The 18,547-nt window shown below is 45.3% G+C and overlaps 1 pseudogene; it reads left to right on the top strand.

Moving 5' to 3' along the window:
* The first annotated feature begins 16,704 nt into the window (after positions 1 to 16,704).
* LOC134895887 (5S ribosomal RNA) lies at positions 16,705 to 16,823 on the top strand (annotated as a pseudogene).
* Positions 16,824 to 18,547: the final 1,724 nt, after the last annotated feature.

The raw sequence follows: 18,547 nt of genomic DNA, 5'->3' as shown, positions 1-18,547 counted from the left end.
GTGGAGATCCATGTTTCTTAGGTGATTGAGTTTTACTACCCATTTTCCTTATTCACTTCTCCCCTCCACCTCCATCACCATCTCCACCACCAACACCACATTCCATTCTTACTACAACCTCACTTTCTTTCATCCCGGCTCCCTCCACGCCTGAACCAGGATCTGGGGATTTCCGGGCAGGATCCATTGTAGATGAATCCTTCTCTATTGGGGATTCCTGCACCCTCTTCCCAATTTCCTCCATGTTTGATTCTACCTTTTCACCGTCCTCCTTCTCTTTTCCTACTAGTGTTGATCCTACTGGGTCCCACTCACTTTCTGATTCTTTCCCTGAAACTTCTGTCAGGCTTCCTTTTCTCTCCTTCTTCTTTCTCCCGCCTTCCCCACTCCCTTTTTCTCTATTCCTTCTCTTCCTTACTTTCCTTTGCTTAAGCACTAGCTCTCCTTTTTCTCTCATTATTTCCCCCTCTTATTCGTCCATAGGAGCCCCCTCAAACCTATTGAAAAGCAGTAAATTTTCTTTAATTCCTCCTGTCTGCCTTTTCCCTCCTTTTACTACTAGTTGAAACCTCTCATCCTCCTCTTTCTCTCCTTCCTTTCCCTTCTCCCTTCCTCCCGCCAACTTCCATTCCACCTTTCCTTCCTGCACTTTAACTGACCATACTTGCACATTTTTCTCTCTTTCTTCCATCTCCTTTGCTCTCCTCTGTGTTGCTAGTTCCTCCACACTTTTTCTCCTCCTCCATTCCTTCATTATTACCGCCTCCGGGCACCTACTATATGGATGACCTTCACCCCCACATAAATTGCAATGAATTATGTTACATGCCTTTGAAGTGTGGCCCAGTCCACCGCATAGGTTGCATCTGACCACGTCACATTCATGGCTCAAATGCCCAGGGTCGCCGCACTTAAAACAAGTCTTTGGCTGACCCTGGTAGAACACATGAATGCGATCGCGGCCAATGTATGCGGAGGATGGCAGAATTTTCACACCTTCTCCATTTCTCACCAAGTGCACATTTGCTGATCAAGTTCCTCCCCATACCCTTAGTGTATAATCAGCTTTTTCCAAGCTTAGCACTTTTTCACATTGCCTGCTCAACCAGAATTTGATGTAATTTTCCGGTATTGTTTAATTTCGTACCAATATAGAAACTTTGACACTTTCAATCCTCCCCCACATGAAAAATTAAAATTGACTGAAATAACTTCCCTCCTCTTGGTCAGTTAACTTTAAGAAGCACTCCTGCATCACCCTGTTTGCCATAAAGGCCACGTCAAACTCTTTTGAGTTCACAGCGTGAATGCAGGAGTACAGTTGCCTGGCTGAAAACCCCAAAGCAAAGAATTCTTTCAAAAAGTCAACCTTTGAAGGAGTCTCCCCTTTTCCATTCCATTTAAAATGTATCAACTTTCTCCTTCCAAATCCTCCCGCCTCTCCTCCATCCCCCCAAACATCTTCACCTTGTCTTACAGTCAATGGTTCACACAGTACCTTTGCGTAGGACGCATCTCTTTCCTTGGATGTTCCGTCTTTACCTGCAACTGGGACAAACACAGGGGCAGTGGCTGAAAGAGGGACAAATGCAGGCTTCATTTGTTTTCCCAGCACCACATTTTTGCTTTTATCCTTATGCTTAAGCGTTTCAGTACTTATCAGCTTTGCCGCAGCTCGCATTCTTTCTGTCACTTGTAATTCCCCATAAACTGTATTCACAATTGCCAACTCTGGTTTTGAAAGCGAGCTTTCATCTAGTCTTAGCTAGACTTGGACTTCACTGGATTTTTCCTTATTTTTCCAATTTTTATTTATTTTTTCATTATTTGCCCCTTGTTCCTCCTCCCCCCTGAAAAGCCCAAGTGGGCCCCCACCTCCCAAACAAATTTCAGGAGCCCCTCTTGCCATTTCCTCTCCTCTGCTGCCAGAGACACTCACTTCTTGCCTGCTGTTCCCCGCTGCTTTGCAGGGTTTCACACTGGCCGGGACTCCCGCTGACGTCATCTGTCTTTCAGCCGGGATCCCCGCACTGGTCTTTTCTGGCTCCTTGCTCCTGGAGTTTGCTGCTCTATTCTCTGCTGCATGATCTTCTTGCTGCCTCTGCACCACTAGTTTGGATCCATCTCCTTTCTCTCCGACCGCTGGATCACCTACGCCTTCGGACACTGGCTTCTCCTCCGTCTCCATGGCAACCGGGGTTTCTTTCACATCAGTGGCCACGTCACCAGGGTTCCCTCTGCTGCCGCATTGGTCTGCTGCTCCCGGCTCCACCTCCACACTGACATCACATGGAATTCCTCCCTGAGGCCGCACCTCCTGCACTGCTGGCTCCCGCTGTGCTACAGGGAAATCCTTTGTAGATGGTAATGCCATTAACCCCTGTAGCGCCGGCAGATTATTTGGTACTGTCCTTTTTGTAGCTTTTTTCTCTGGAAGCTACCATTTTTTCTTTAATACAAGCATGGTACATTGTCAAGTCCTCTATTTGGTTTCTATACCACTGCCTTTCCCACACTTGACTTTTATTTCTTCTTTTCTTTGCTGTTACAATACGGTTATTTATTTTCTTTGATTCCATTATTAGTTCTTGTAATGACATCTTTGATAAGATTTCTTCAGTGTCAGATGTATCTTCGGATACTGAATTCTCCTCGGATTCTGACACTTCTTCCACACCACTTTCCTCTTGATTAACCCCTAACCCCCCGGTATCCGCAGATTCCCCCCCCAGAGCTGGCATGCCCCCAAGGGTACTCTCCACTAACTCGGGGGGCTCGGGGGATGCATCATACCATGACAACGATTCATTATCTTTATTCCTTGTTTTTACAACTAGCGACACCAGCCGCTCACCTCCGTCCCGCAGCTTCTCCCCAATCCCCTCACGGGGACCCCCGGCCATTGCAGCATACTCCCCAGGAGCTACACTAGCCCTAGGGATACCTGCTGCTAGTACAAGAAGGGGGGCTGCCCTGGACAAGGATCCTTCTCGGGATTTCTTTCCTTGCTGTGCCGTTTGCTGATCCCCTTCTCCGGATGGACCCGCAGTCGCTATTTTCACTTCTGTGGGTGGACCTTCTACGGCTTCCGACGCCGCTTGCTTCAAGATACCCCCCCTTTGCATGGAGGGGGTGCTTTGCCTTCCTCTTGTCTTTACTGGTCCCTGGCATGCTTGAATCCTGCATCTTTTTTTTTGCCTCCTTCACAGCGGCTGCAGCAGCCACAACACGGACAGATGTTCTGACGTCCTCTTTCTTCTTTACTTTTGCTGGGGAGGACAACGGGACCCCCTGCTTTTTCATCATGATGATGGGGCACCTTCAGGTACTCCCAAAAGTTTAGTAATACAGACCCCAGCCGGGGCCCTCCAGCAGGGGATTTCCATGCTGCAGCTGCCTGCTCCCCAGCTCCCACAGCTGGGAGAGGGGATGGGATCACTCGGGTAACTGTGCAGCTGATCAGGATACTAGAACTGAGTGTGACACGGAGCTGCAAGATACAGCAATGGCCTACTGAACTGTACTACTATATACTGGTGGTCACCACAATGCAGCACTGTACTACAATATACTGGTGGTCACCACAATGCAGCACAGATATTGAGCACTGATCAGGATACTAGAACTGAATCTGACACGGAGCTGCAAGATACAGCAATGGCCTACTGTACTGTACTACTATATACTGGTGGTCACCATAATGCAGCACTGTACTACTATATACTGGTGGTCACCACAATGCAGCACAGATATTGAGCACTGATCAGGATACTAGAAGTGACACAGAGCAGCAAGATACATCAATGGCCTACTATACTGTACTACTATATACTGGTGGTCACCACAATGCAGCACTGTACTACTATACACTGGTGGTCATCACAATGCAACACAGATATTGAGCACTGATCAGGATACTAGAAGTGACACAGAGCAGCAAGATACAGCAATGGCCTACTGTACTGTACCACTATATGCTGGGGTTCACCACAATGGAGCACTGTACTACTATATACTGGTCACAACAATGCAGCACAGATATTGAGCACTGATCAGGATACTAGAAGTGACACAGAGCAGCAAGATACATCAATGGCCTACTATACTGTACTACTATATACTGGTGGTCACCACAATGCAGCACTGTACTACTATACACTGGTGGTCATCACAATGCAACACAGATATTGAGCACTGATCAGGATACTAGAAGTGACACAGAGCAGCAAGATACAGCAATGGCCTACTGTACTGTACCACTATATGCTGGGGTTCACCACAATGGAGCACTGTACTACTATATACTGGTCACAACAATGCAGCACAGATATTGAGCACTAATCAGGATACTAGAACTGAGTCTGACACGGAGCTGCAAGATACAGCAATGGCCTACTGTACTGTACTACTATATACTGGTGGTCACCACAATGCAGCACTGTACTACTATATATTGGTGGTCACCACAATGCAGCACAGATATTGAGCACTGATCAGGATACTAGAAGTGACACAGAGCAGCAAGATACAGCAATGGCCTACTGTACTGTACTACTATATACTGGTGGTCACCACAATGCAGCACTGTACTACTATATACTGGTGGTCACCACAGTGCAGCACAGATATTGAGCACTGATCAGGATACTAGAACTGAGTCTGACACAGAGCTGCAAGATACAGCAATGGCCTACTGTACTGTACTACTATATACTGGTGGTCACCATAATGCAGCACTGTACTACTATATACTGGTGGTCACCAGGATGCAGCACAGATAGTGAGCACTAATCAGGATATCAGAAGTGACACAGAGCAGCAAGATACAGCAATGGCCTACTGTACTGTACTACTATATACTGGTCGTCACCACTATGCAGCCCTGTACTACTATATACTAGTCACAACAATGCAGCACAGATATTAGGCACTGATCAAGATACTAGAACTGAGTCTGACATGGAGCTGCAAGATACAGCAATGGCCTACTGTATTGTACTACTATATACTGGTGGTCACCACAATGCAGCACACTGAGCACAGATATTGAGATTTTCAGGCAGAGAACGTAGCCACGTCCTCTCCGCTCAATCTACAATGCACGAGTGAAAATGGCAGCGACGCGCAGTTCTTTATATGGAATACGAATCTCGCGAGAATCCGACAGCGGGATTATGACGATCGGCCTCATTCAGGTTAACCGCGCAAGGCGGGAAGAACCGAGGCTGCCTCGGACCCGTGAAAACTCATGTGAAGTTCGGGGGAGTTCGGATCTCGACGAACCGAACCCACTCATCTCTAATTACAAGTAATATAAAATTGTAGGAACATTTATTTAAAATGGAAATCCATTTTTTGCAAAACTGTACGTTGAAACGTCCAATCATGGGAACAGTCTTGATCCGAATGCCACGGGGAATTTTACCCTCTCTGTAATAATCGGACCAAGTTACCCCATCATAATAATACTCTTGTTCCTTACATTTTAGCTTCAATAATCCATGGGACAACTGAATGTTTTCCAAACCATCTCCAGCTGTATTTAAATTGTCTTTAAAGAGAATATTAGCTTCATCGGTGTCTGAATAACTGAAGGTTTCTCCCTGAGACAGTTCTATAGCAGCTAATAATGATTCAACATCCAAATCAGTTTGGGTTGACATCATGTGTCCACAAAATGACAGCTGTTTCGTAGCAAAAAATATTGCAAGTGCACAAAACACCAGGTTAATAGTAATAAGAAATGTACTTAGAGATGTGCGGCTGGCACTTTTTGTGTTTTGTGTTTTGGTTTTGGTTCTAATTCCACTTTTGTGTTTTGGTTTTTGCTTGGTTTTGCCAAAACCACGCCTTCTTGTTTTGGTTTTGGTTTTGGATCTGGATGATTTTTGATAGAAACAGCCTCAATAACATTAATTTCCACTAATTTCCAGTCTATTCTGAACACCTCACACCTCACAATATTGTTTTTAGGCCTAAAAGTTGCACTGAGGTGGCTGTATGACCAAGCTAAGCGACACAAGTGTGCGGCACAAACACCTGGCCCATCTAGGAGTGGCACTGCAGTCTCAGACAGGATGGCACTTTTCAAAAACTAGGCCCCAAACAGCAACTCATGCAAAGATGTAGAAAAGGTGCAATGAGGTAGCTGTATGACTAAGCCAAGCAACACAAACAATTCCCAATGGAATTATACGTCCAAATCACTGGAATTATATGTCCTAATCACTGGATTTAAATGGCAAAATCACTGGAATTATACGTCCAAATCACTGGAATTATACGTCAAAATCACTGGAATTAAATGGCAAAATCACTGGAATTATATGTCCAAATATCTGGAATTTTACAGCAGAATAACTGGAATTATACATCCAAATCACTAGAATTATATGTCCAAATCACTGGAATTAAATGGCAGCACCACTGGACATATACGGAAGTGTCAGACAGGATGGCACTTTAAAAAAAATAGTCCCCAAACAGCACATGATGCAAAGAAGAAAAAAAGGTGCACCGAGGTTGGTGTATGACTAAGCTAAGCTACACAACCACCTGGCCCATGTAGCAGTGTTATGCAGTGGCTGAATGTCGAGAGTGGGGTGCAATTGTTCGGTCCACTGACAGCATCTCCAGTACGCCCCTGTCGTTTTTAAAAAAAATTCTGCAATTGGTGGACTTATACGGCAGTACCCCAGGACTAATACAGCAGTACCCCTGGACTCATACGGCATTGTCAGACAGGATGGCACTTTTCAAAAACTAGGCCCCAAACAGCAACTCATGCAAAGATGTCGAAGAGGTGCAATGAGGAAGCTGTATGACTAAGCCAAGCGACACAAACAATTCCCACTGGAATTATACGTCCAAATCACTGGAATTAAATGGCAAAATCACTGGAATTAAATGGCAAAATCACTGGATTTATACAACCAAATCACTGGAATTAAATAGTAAAATAGCTGGAATTAAATGGCAAAATCTCTTTATCGCCTGCCTAGTGAAGTGTAATCTAGATGGGATTTGGTACCGGGGACACAATACCTCCATCAATTGTCTAAATTCCACTGCACTAATGGCGGATACTGGACGCACGTCTAACACCAACATAAGTGTCAAGGCTTCAGTTATGAGGGCTTCCATCGTCATGTGAAGCTGAACCACTAGCCATGAACATAGGCCAGGGCCTCAGCTGTTCCTTGCCACTCCGTGTCGTAAATGGCATATTGGCAAGTTTACGTTTCTCCTCAGATGATTTAAATTTATTTTTTTGGGTCTTTTTACTGAACTTTGGATTTTTGGATTTTACATGCCCTCTACTATTACATTGGGCATCGGCCTTGGCAGACGACGTTGATGGCATTTCATCATCTATATCATGGCTAGTGGCAGCAGCATCAGCACTAGGAGGAAGTGGTTCTTGATCTTTCCCTATTTTATCTTCCACATTTTTGTTCTGCATTATTTTTTTGGAGTTATATAACACAATATGTGGCACAGGAATGGCTGATGGCTGATGGCTAGCACAACACAGCAACACTGTAAGGGACTTGTTGTTATTATTATTATACGGCAGCAGTGGACATATAGCAGCAGCGTATACCACTGTGACTGCCTGGTCACTAGAATGACTGATGGCCAGAACACTACCACTGGTCTGATGCAGCACAACACAGCAACACTGTAAGGGACTTGTTGTTGTTGTTGTTGTTGTATGGCAGCAGTGGACATGTAGCAGCAGTGTATACCACTGTGACCGCCTGTTCACTGGAATGACTGATGGCCAGAACACTACCACTGGTCTGATGCAGCACAACACAGCAACACTGTGTGGGACTTGTTGTTGTTGTTATTATAATAATATGGCAGCAGTGGACATGTAGCAGCAGTGTATACCACTGTGACTGCCTGGTCACTGGAATGACTGATGGCCAGGACACTACCACTGGTCTGATGCAGCACAACACAGCAACACTGTAAGGGACTTGTTGTTGTTGTTATTATTATAATACAGCAGCAGTGGACATATAGCAGCAGCGTATACCACTGTGATTGCCTGGTCACTGGAATTACTGATGGCTAGGACACTACCACTGGTCTGATGCAGCACAACATAGCAACACTGAACTGATGCAGCACAACACAGCAGCAATGGACATATGGCAGCAAAAGGGCACAAACACTGTGACTCCCTGGTCAATGGAATGACTGATGGCTGATGCACAGGACACTACCACTGGTCTGATGCAGCACAATACACCACCACTGAACCGATGCAGCACAACACAGCAGCAATGGACATATGGCAGCAAGAGGACACAACCACTGTGACTGGACAATTACAGCACAAGACACTACTACAGAGGACACTGAGGACAAAGACACATCCTCTCTCTACACTCTCCAATGTCGGAGTGAAAATGGCGGGGATGCGCGGCTCCTTATAAGGAATCCAAACCCCGCGAGAATACGACAGTGGGATGATGACGTTTTGCCTCGTTCTGGTTTCTGAGTCAGTTGGGAAAACCCGAGCCTTGCTCGGAACCGGACTCGAATGGTGAAGTTCCGTACGGTTCAGTTCTCTGAGAACCGAACGTGCTCATCTCTATTTAGAAAAAATATAAATCACGTGATGGGTGCTCACAGTTTAACATGTTTTCCAGCAAGGGCAGCATGTCAACAATTTATGGTAGCAGTCAGCAGCACTTCACTCATCCCAGGTAAAAAAAACTATACAGCCGGTGTCCTCAAATGGTAGCAACATGCATTGTTGTTGCCATAAACAACATATGGCGTAATTCAGATCTGTTCGCTCGCTAGCTATTTTTTGCAGGGCTGCGAACAAATAGACGCCGCCTATAGGGAGTTTATTTTAGCTTTGCAAGTGTGTAAACGCGTGTGCATCCGCCCTATACAAAAACAGCTTGTGCAGTTTCTGAGTAGCTCTGACCTTACTCAGCCGCTGCGATCACTCCATGCTATTCGAGCCCGGAATTGAAGTCAGACACCCGCCCTGCAAACACTTTGACACGCCTGCGTTTTTCCAACCACTCACAGAAAATGGTCAGTTGCCACCCACAAATGCCCTATTCCTGTCAATCTCCTTGCGAACGGCTGTGCGCATGGATTCTTCGCTACAACCACTGCACAACAAGGCCTGCACATTGCGATGCATATGCATGCGCAGTAGTTACCTGTTCGCTGCGCAGCGAAAAACGCTAGTGAACGAATAGATCTGAATTAGGCCCATACAGCGGTTGGCAGCACTCAAAGCTCCCCGCATGGAAATGACAGAGACTCAGCCAATACTTGTCACGAGTATTGGCTGAGTTTCCGTCATTTCGCTGCGGGGAGCTTTGAGTGCCACAGACCGCAATATGTTTTATTTATATATATATTATTATAAAAAGGTCTCTGAGAATGTACTGATACATAACTTATTCTTTTATATACAGTGCTTTTTCCATTGTATTGTAATTTTCACTGTGAAGGGTTAATAGATGAGGTCAGGTCTGACATATGTCAGAGGAAGTCCGGGGCTCAGGACATCCGGTGACCACTGCACATGTGTCTTTGTATGGTATTTAATGTAAGACTGTTTTATGTATTGTTATTAAGCCTGACGACGGTTGGAATAAAATACCGAAACGTTGCATACTTGATGGGCTAAGAAGCCTTTATTTCATATATGTCCTGGGAGTGCCGCTGATTTCTGTTTGTATAAATCACTGTGCTGTCTGTGGGAGAAGGCACCGGGCAATTACTGTTTCTAACCTGGAGTGCCGAATACTGGGTTTGAGATAGATATATATATATATATATATATATATATATATACTGTATATATAAAACAATCTTGATTCCGGCACTCTACATCTGCATGCAAAAAATACTGAAACTTGCTTGTGTCCTCAGTATCACACTGCACAGAGGCAGTGTTATTTACATACATTCACACTTCTGCGGCACTCAGGAAAAAATCCACAGTAAGGCAGGTCTCCTGGTCAAAGTTTCAATGATCTGATCATTGAAACTTTGACCAGGATACCTGCCTTATTGTCATTTTTTGTTTGAGTGCCGCAGGAGTGTGAATATATATATATATATATATATATATATATATGATGGAAATAGTTGGCACTCAGAAGAAACATAGGTACACAGGGCCGGACTGGCCATCTGGCACTTCCGGCACATGCCAGAAGGGCCGATGGCCAGGTGGGCCGGTCTGGCAGCAGCAACCCCTCCCTCTCAACACTCCCACCTCCATACTCCGGCCACTGTGCTCCGCGGAAAAGTCCTCTCCTCTCTCTTCCCACCTTCCCAGAATGCCGATGGGGGCGCAACGTCATTGCGCACAGCATTCTGGGAGCAGCCGCGTTGATGGGAGAAGGCCGGGGAGCAGCAGCAGCAGCCCCAGCATGGCGTGTACTACACGCAAGGACCATGTCTGCTGCCTGAGCCCCTGAGGAGGAGTCCCGCCACCATGCAGTACCGGATCCCGGCCCCAGCAGCAGCACACACATGGCCAGCTGCAGCATCAGTACTGCAGGGAGAGTGCTGTCCCCTGGCCAAGGTGAGTGCGAGTGTATACATGCTCTGGCTGATTCCTCCATCTCTCTATCGCTCTGTCCTCACCCCCCCCCCACCTCTCTCTCTTTCATTTGTCCTCACCTCTCTTTTGTTCTCACCCCCCTATTTCTTGTCCTCACCTCTCTCTTTTGTTCTCATCCCCCCTCTCTCTTGTCCTCACCTCTCTCTTTTGTTCTCATCCCCCCTCTCTCTTGTCCTCACCTCTCTCTTTTGTTCTCACCCCCCTCTCTCTTGTTCTCACCTCTCTCTATCTCTTTTGTCCTAACCCTCTCTCTGTCTCTTGTCTTCACCTCTCTCTATTCCTCAACCCTCTCTCCCATCCACATCCCTCTCTCTTTTTTGTACTTAACCCCTCTCTCTTTCTTTTGTCCTCACCCTCTCTTTTTTGTCCTCACCCCCACTCTCTTTCTTTTGTCCCCACCTCCTCTATTTTTTGTCCACACCCCCTCTCTCTTTCTTTTGTCCTCACCCCCGCTTTTTTGTCCACACCCCCCTCTCTCTTTCTTTTGTCCTCACCCCCTCTTTTTTGTCCACACCCCCTCTCTCTTTCTTTTGTCCTCACCCCCTCTTTTTGTCCTCACCCCCTCCCTTTCTTTTGTCCTCACTCCCCCTCGCTCTAGTCCTCACCTCTTGTTTACACCCCCCTTTTGCCTCACCCCTCTCTCTTTCTATCGTCATAGCACAGAGCATTCTAGGAGCGGCTATGGGAGAGAGAAGTCCTAGGAGCAGCAGCACGGCGTCCGCCCACAATCACCCAGTTTACAGCCTGCCTGAGCCCCTGAGGAGGAGACACGCCACCCACGCAGTCCCGGAACCCGGCCACAGCAGCATCACAGCACATGGCCAGCTGCAGCATCAGCACTGCAGGGAGAGCGCTGCCCCCACCAGGGTGAGTATGGGTATACCCATGCCATGGCTGTCTGTCTCTCTTTCTCTCTCTATTGATCTCACCCTCTCTCTCTCTCTCTCTCTCTCTCTCTCTCCCTCTGTCCTAACCTCTCTCTCACTCTCCGGTCCTTTGTCTACTGCCCTCACCTCTCACTTTCATCCTCACCTGTCTTTCTCTTGCCCTCACCTCTCTCTATCACCCTCACCCCCCTCTCTCTCTCTCTCTCTCTCTCTCTCAAGTCCTGACCTTTCTTTCTGTTTGCACCTTTCTCACATTCTCTTTTGTCATCACCTTTCTCTCTCTATCTCGTCCTCACCTCTCTTGTCCTCACCTCCCTCCCTCTCTTTCTTGTCCTTGCCTCTCTCTCTCTTTCTTGTCCACACCTCTCTCACTCACTCTCTCTCTCATTCTCACCTCTGTCTCTCCTGTCCTCACCTCTTTTACTCTCCTCTGTCCTCACCTCTCACTCTCTCTCTCATCCTCACCTCTCTCTTGCACTCCCCTCTCCTTCTTTCTCATGCCCTCACCTCTCTCTCAGGCCTTGACCTCTCTCCTACTCGTCCTCACCTCTCTCTCTCTTCTCCTCACCTCTCGCGCTCTCTCTCTCATCCTCACCCCTCTCTCTCTCGTCCTCACCCCTATCTCTCTCGTCCTCACCCCTCGCTATCTCTTCCTCACCTCTCTCTCTCTCGTCCTCACCTATCTCTCTCTTATCCTCACTTCTCTCTCTCGTTCTCTGGCTTTAAAATATAGATTGCCTTGCTCTAGATGGGCGTACAGTGAGGAGCTAAACTGGACAGACCTGTGCCCTCAGTCCTTCTCTGCTCCTCCGCCAGCTCGCACAGCCTTCTCCTCCGCACCATCTTCAAGGCCCACAGCCTCCTCCGCCCTGCGCCGACCACAGCCTCCTCATCCACCACACCACAGCATCCTCTGCTAAATAGGTAATCTTACCCTGCTGTCTTTCTCTCTCCTTAGTCCCTACTGTATGCCCTTGCTGTCCCTCTCTCTATCACTCTCCCTGTGCCTATGTCCCTGCTGTCACTTTCCCTATCCCTCTGTCACTCTCCCTGTCCCTATGTCCCTGCTGTCACTTTCCCTGTCCCTATGTCCCTGCTGTCACTTTCCCTGTCCCTCTGTCACTCTCCCTGTCCCTGTGTCCCTGCTGTCACTCTCCCTGAATTTTGTCTCATTCCATGTGGCATAATGTGAATTTTGGCTCATTCTGTGTGCTATAATCTGAATTTCGGCTCATTCTGTGTGCTCTAATGTGAACTTCGTCTCATTCTGTGTGCTGTTATGTGAATTTCGGCTCACTCTGTGTGCTATAATGTGAATTTCAGCTCATTCCGTGTGCTATAATGTGAATTTCGGCTCATTCTGTGTGCTATAATGTGAATTTCGGCTCATACTGTGTGGTATAATGTGAATTTTGGCTCATACTGTGTGGTATAATGTGAAAGAGGCACCAGTACTAGATAGTATAAGGGGTCCTACTATTGTGGTGCATAATTTGTATAAGGGGTATATGGTGTGGTAAACTACACTGCAGGACATGTCGCCTTTTGAGTGAACACGCCCCCTTTTCCTTCGGCGTGCGCTTAATTACAACCTTCACTTTTCCATACCCCCACTTCAAAATTTCCACTTCAACCACTGGTTGTGTGTATTTTAATAGATTATGATGTACCCTTGTATGTTGTTATAATATTAATTATATTTGTAAGAGCACAGACTAAGAAGTAGGAGGAGTCAGGAATAGTAAGGGGAGGAGTCGCCGAGGTGGGCCTGTGAGCTTCAAAAATGCCAGGGCCTATTTTTAGTCCCAGTCCGGCCCTGTAGGTACAGACCGGGGTGCCCTCCTCGAGTAAATACACGGTGTGGATGTTCGTGGTGACTGAAGCCACAGTCCACTGACCCCCTCACCACAGAAACAGGCGGCACTCCACGGATTTGTTGTGAGAGAAAAATTTTTTATAAGACAAACTGCATGACGAGTCCAACGTTTCAACACCGCGATGGGTGTTTTTGTCAAGGACACATGGTGAAAACAAACGTGTGTACAATGTTCTTACCTTAAATGCTCCTCTAATGGCAGTGCAGACGCAGGTGCGGCGGGCGGGAGAGACGTCGGCGGCTCTGGGATCGGGCGGCTGAAAGTGACGTCACCTGTGTGATACAAAAAGTGTAACAGTGATACAATAAACTTGTAGGAGGAAAATAAAATAACATTTCCAGTAAGTGTAAGTGAAAGAATAATAAAATGACTGAGCGATCGTGTATTGGGAGTTAAAACTAGACATTATCAGATTTATCTGTATGAGAATACTGTTCTATATAATATGTGTTGCTATAAAACCTGATGAAAGAAACCACAGGCTACACGCTACTGCAGATAACTCATTTAGACGAATATCGTTTATTACCCGATCTCTAAATTTCTGGACCTTATGGTACAGCCATTGGTGACCAAGCAACCTACACATCTACGGGATACCACAGATCTCTTAAATATCTTAAATACCATGGACACTGTGCCTGCCAACACTATCATGTGCACCATGGATGTGAAAAATCTGTATTCAGTGATCCCACATATGGAAGGGCTGGCTACGATGAGAGCATTCCTTGAGCATAATATGTTCCAATGGATGGACATTGATCTATTCATTACCCTGTTGCAACTGACCCTTCAGCGGAATTATTTCATACATAATGGGAAATATTATGAACAATCAACTGGTTGTGCAATGGGGTCTTGCATCGCACCGTCGCTAGCCAATGTATACATGTTTGCCAAAGAAGACGAGTTGTTCTTCTCGGATGTCTCCATCAAACACACTGATTCAGCAGTTTACGCAGAATCAGTTTGTTTTCGCTTGTCAATCCAGCTGAATATTTTATTGAATAGCCTTTCCCCACACTGCAGGGATTTTTGCCAGCAATTAGTCGCTGGGCAAACCACACAGCTAATTTAATTCCCCCCAAAGAGTGGTCACACCAAATATTCATTTGAATTATGGGGGTAATTCAGAGTTGATCGCAGCAGAAAATTTGTTAGTAGTTGGGCAAAACCATGGCCCTCATTCCGAGTTGATCGGTCGCAATGCGAATGTAGCAGAGTTACACACGCTAAGCCGCCGCCTACTGGGAGTGTATCTTAGCTTCTTAAAAGTGCGACCGAAGTAATCGCAATATTGCGATCACAAACCTCGTAGCAGTTTTGGAGTAGCTTCAGACTTACTCTGCCTGTGCGATCAGTTCAGTGCTTGTCGTTCCTGGTTGACGTCACAAACACACCCAGCGTTCGCCCAGGCACTCCCACCGTTTCTCCGGCCACTCCTGCGTTTTTTCCGGAAACGGTAGCGTTTTCAGCCACACGCCCCTGAAACGCCGTGTTTCCGCCCAGTAACACCCATTTCCTGTCAATCACATTACGATCGCCGGAGCGATGAAAAAGCCGTGAGTAAAATTACTTTCTACATAGCAAAGTTACTTGGCGCAGTCGCAGTGCGAACATTGCGCATGCGTACTAAGCGGATTTTCATTGCGATGCGATGAAAAATACCGAGCGAACAACTCGGAATGAGAGCCCATGTGCATTGCAGGTGTGGCAGATATAACATTTGCAGAGAGAATTAGATTTGGGTGGGTTATTTTGTTTCTGTGCAGGGTAAATACTGGTTGCTTTATTTTTACACTGCAATTTAGATTTCAGATTGAACACACCCCTCCCAAATCTAACTCTCTCTGCACATGTTATATCCCCCCCCTTTGCAGTGCACATGGTTTTGCCCAACCTCTAACAAATTTGCTGCAGCGATCAACTCTGAATTAGGCCCTATATTTCTCTTCTGTTCATTCACTTTGCATTTTGTAAAATGATAAAAATAACTATTAACACTTCTATTTCTGAAAGCATTCTTACTTACTGCAGCATTTTTTCCACACCTGCCTAAAACTTTTGCACAGTACTATATGTTGGACTTCTAGATGGATCAAGTCCTTTATTCGCTTCACCAGGATCCACGGGTTGCCAATATCTTGAAATCGGATCATTACATTTTGGCAACCATGCTTGATTTTAGGTTTAGGTCACACTTTCCAACTGACCCAGATCTTAAGAGATGCAAAGAGCTTCTGGTGAGCAAGTTGTCAGCTCAAGTGGTACACAACACAATGACATCTCCTCTTCAGTTTCTCTGGCAGCTACCATTAAAAAACACAGCTTTCCTAAAAGGCCCAGTGTTTATTTATCATTTTCTACCATCCAGGTTAAAAAACAAATTAAAGTAAGATTTGTCCAGAAGCCCTTTACAGAAACATTACACTTTCATACTGAACATTCTTTTATTCTCAATAACATAGTGTACAGGTCAAGGCATGTTGTTCCATGCTGAATCTTTGAGGCAAGTTAACCAATGCAGATTTTAATGTAAGTCAGTTGAATTCAGAGTTGTGTGCATCTCTATGAGCAGATCGCCCCTGTCCATATGCTTGGTTTGATACCCATCATCATCATCATCATCATCATCATCATCATCAACAACAGTGCCCGTTTGCATTGGGCCTATCCTTACTGAAAAAGATATGTATGAATATAGGCATATTTAGGCTTCTGACTGATGCTGCAATTATGTTGATATGCCATCACAGCACTTCTTATGGAAGAACACGCTGTTACAACACAATTACTATCATTCTGTCACAAATGGAGATGCAACTAAAATGCCTATGACACTGCAGCACCTCTGCACACATATTCTCAGAAAAAGGAAGTATACAAAGTATACGGTCAGGCACTGTTGATTTGCGGTTTCTGCTAGCAGCAGTGAAAAATGAGGGATAGAATGAATAATCCAGATGAACTGACATTCAAAGGTATCAAAATGGTAACCCTAGGACCTAGAGAAGGTGACCTGTTGAATCTACTGTAATAAATGCAAGATGTATTGGATATATGAATTAAGCATGCTGAGTCCAGATGGCTTCAATGAGAGCTATGAAATAGTCCCCTTTCTCTGAATGGATTAAGGTGTTGTTGTATTATATCTCTTGATACTGCTTTACATATAGTAACAACAATTTTACCATTACTGACATAATATTTTTTTTCTGTTTTGATGTATGACTAGACCTGATGGTCACTAATTTGCATTATGCAAAATAAAGAAATTATGAATAACACACAGTCTCAACCATTTGTACGCGATTCCCGCCATCACTACAACCATACCACACTTGGCATGCCCAATATCGTCCGATCTTGGAAGCTAAGCAGTGCTGGACCTGGTCAGTACTAGCATGGGGAACCACCCGGGAAGACCAGGAGTTGTAGTTCATTTAGGGATGACGCATATGGGACCCAATATGATACTTACACATATACCATATAAGACATATCGTATAATGCTAACATACACATAGACCAATGCAATTGCAATATATTTAAATAAATATATTATTTATTTTATGTATACCAACATCTGACTGGAACAACAATACACCACTGTATGGTGAAGTCTGAAATTATGAACTCAAAGATTATATACATCATATTGCATTTTATGCTCTGAAATATGTTTAATTTAGTGATTACTCCCTTATTGTGCACTAAACAATTCTTTAATATCTCCCTCTTATGTATCAACACTGGAGCAATCTTAATTACACACTGGCTTCTCGGAAAAATACTGTAATTGCTAGAGTCAACTATGAGATTCTGTGACAGTCTCTGCTCTTCAACAAAATGGCCACAGCTACTACCATTTGTATAGAAGAGCTCCCAGCAACGAAATGGAGTGAAATAACACTGGAAGCACGTGACCGGATACTCGTATTCGTTCCATAGACACTGGAACGTGGAAATAATAGAGACACCACTTGCACATGCTCAGTCCGCCCCACATGACACCGGAAGTGAGGCAGAAGTGACGTTATTACAACTGGGACAGAAAGTACCAATCTTCAACTGTTTACATGCATTTTTAGACTATATAAATTGAATATTACCATCACCTTGAAACTAGAGATGAGCGGGTTCGGATGTAATGCCAAAATTAACGCCAGTTCGGTTTTATCCGGATTTTTCTTATTGGCTATCCAAAACACGTGACATCCGTGAGCCAATAAGATGCCGTTTTGAGAACCGAGTAAATCCGAGTAAAACCGAACCCGCTCATCTCTACTTGAAACATTTACATATATTACTGTCCCCTCATGCCATATGATAAATGTAAATGATGAAATGGGTACACAGTCCATTATCTCTGGTAATCATAATCCTAGACAGGGAGTGAAGTCATTCCCCTAGCCCTTAATTGAACAGGGTATAAACTAGAGATGAGCGGGTTCGGTTTCTCTGAAACCGAACCCGCACGAACTTCATGTTTTTTTCACGGGTCCGAGCAGACTCGGATCCTCCCGCCTTGCTCGGTTAACCCGAGCGCGCCCGAACGTCATCATGACGCTGTCGGATTCTCGCGAGACTCGGATTCTATATAAGGAGCCGCGCGTCGCCGCCATTTTCACACGTGCATTGAGATTGATAGGGAGAGGACGTGGCTGGCGTCCTCTCCATTAGAAATTAGATTAGAAGAGAGAGAGAGATTGTGCAGAGTCAGACAGAGTTTACCACAGTGACCAGTGCAGTTGTTGTTAGTTAACTTTTATTTATTTTAATATAATATATCCGTTCTCTGCTATATCCGTTCTCTGCCTGAAAAAAAACGATACACAGCAGCAGCCAGTCACACAGTGTGACTCAGTCTGTGTGCACTCAGCTCAGCCCAGTGTGCTGCACATCAATGTATAAAAGGCAAAGCTTATAATAATTGTGGGGGAGACTGGGGAGCACTGCAGGTTGTTATAGCAGGAGCCCCCAGGAGTACATAATATTATATTAATTTAAAATTAAACAGTGCACACTTTTGCTGCAGGAGTGCCACTGCCAGTGTGACTAGTGGTGACCAGTGCCTGACCACCAGTATAGTAGTATATTGTTGTATGTATTGTATACTATCTCTTTATCAACCAGTCTATATTAGCAGCAGACACAGTACAGTG

The sequence above is a fragment of the Pseudophryne corroboree genome, chromosome 3 (genome assembly GCF_028390025.1).
Source record: "Pseudophryne corroboree isolate aPseCor3 chromosome 3, aPseCor3.hap2, whole genome shotgun sequence".
Taxonomy (NCBI): Eukaryota; Metazoa; Chordata; class Amphibia; order Anura; family Myobatrachidae; genus Pseudophryne; species Pseudophryne corroboree.
The sequence above is the reverse complement of the archived record's forward strand: the minus strand, read 5'-3'. Positions and strand labels throughout refer to the sequence as shown.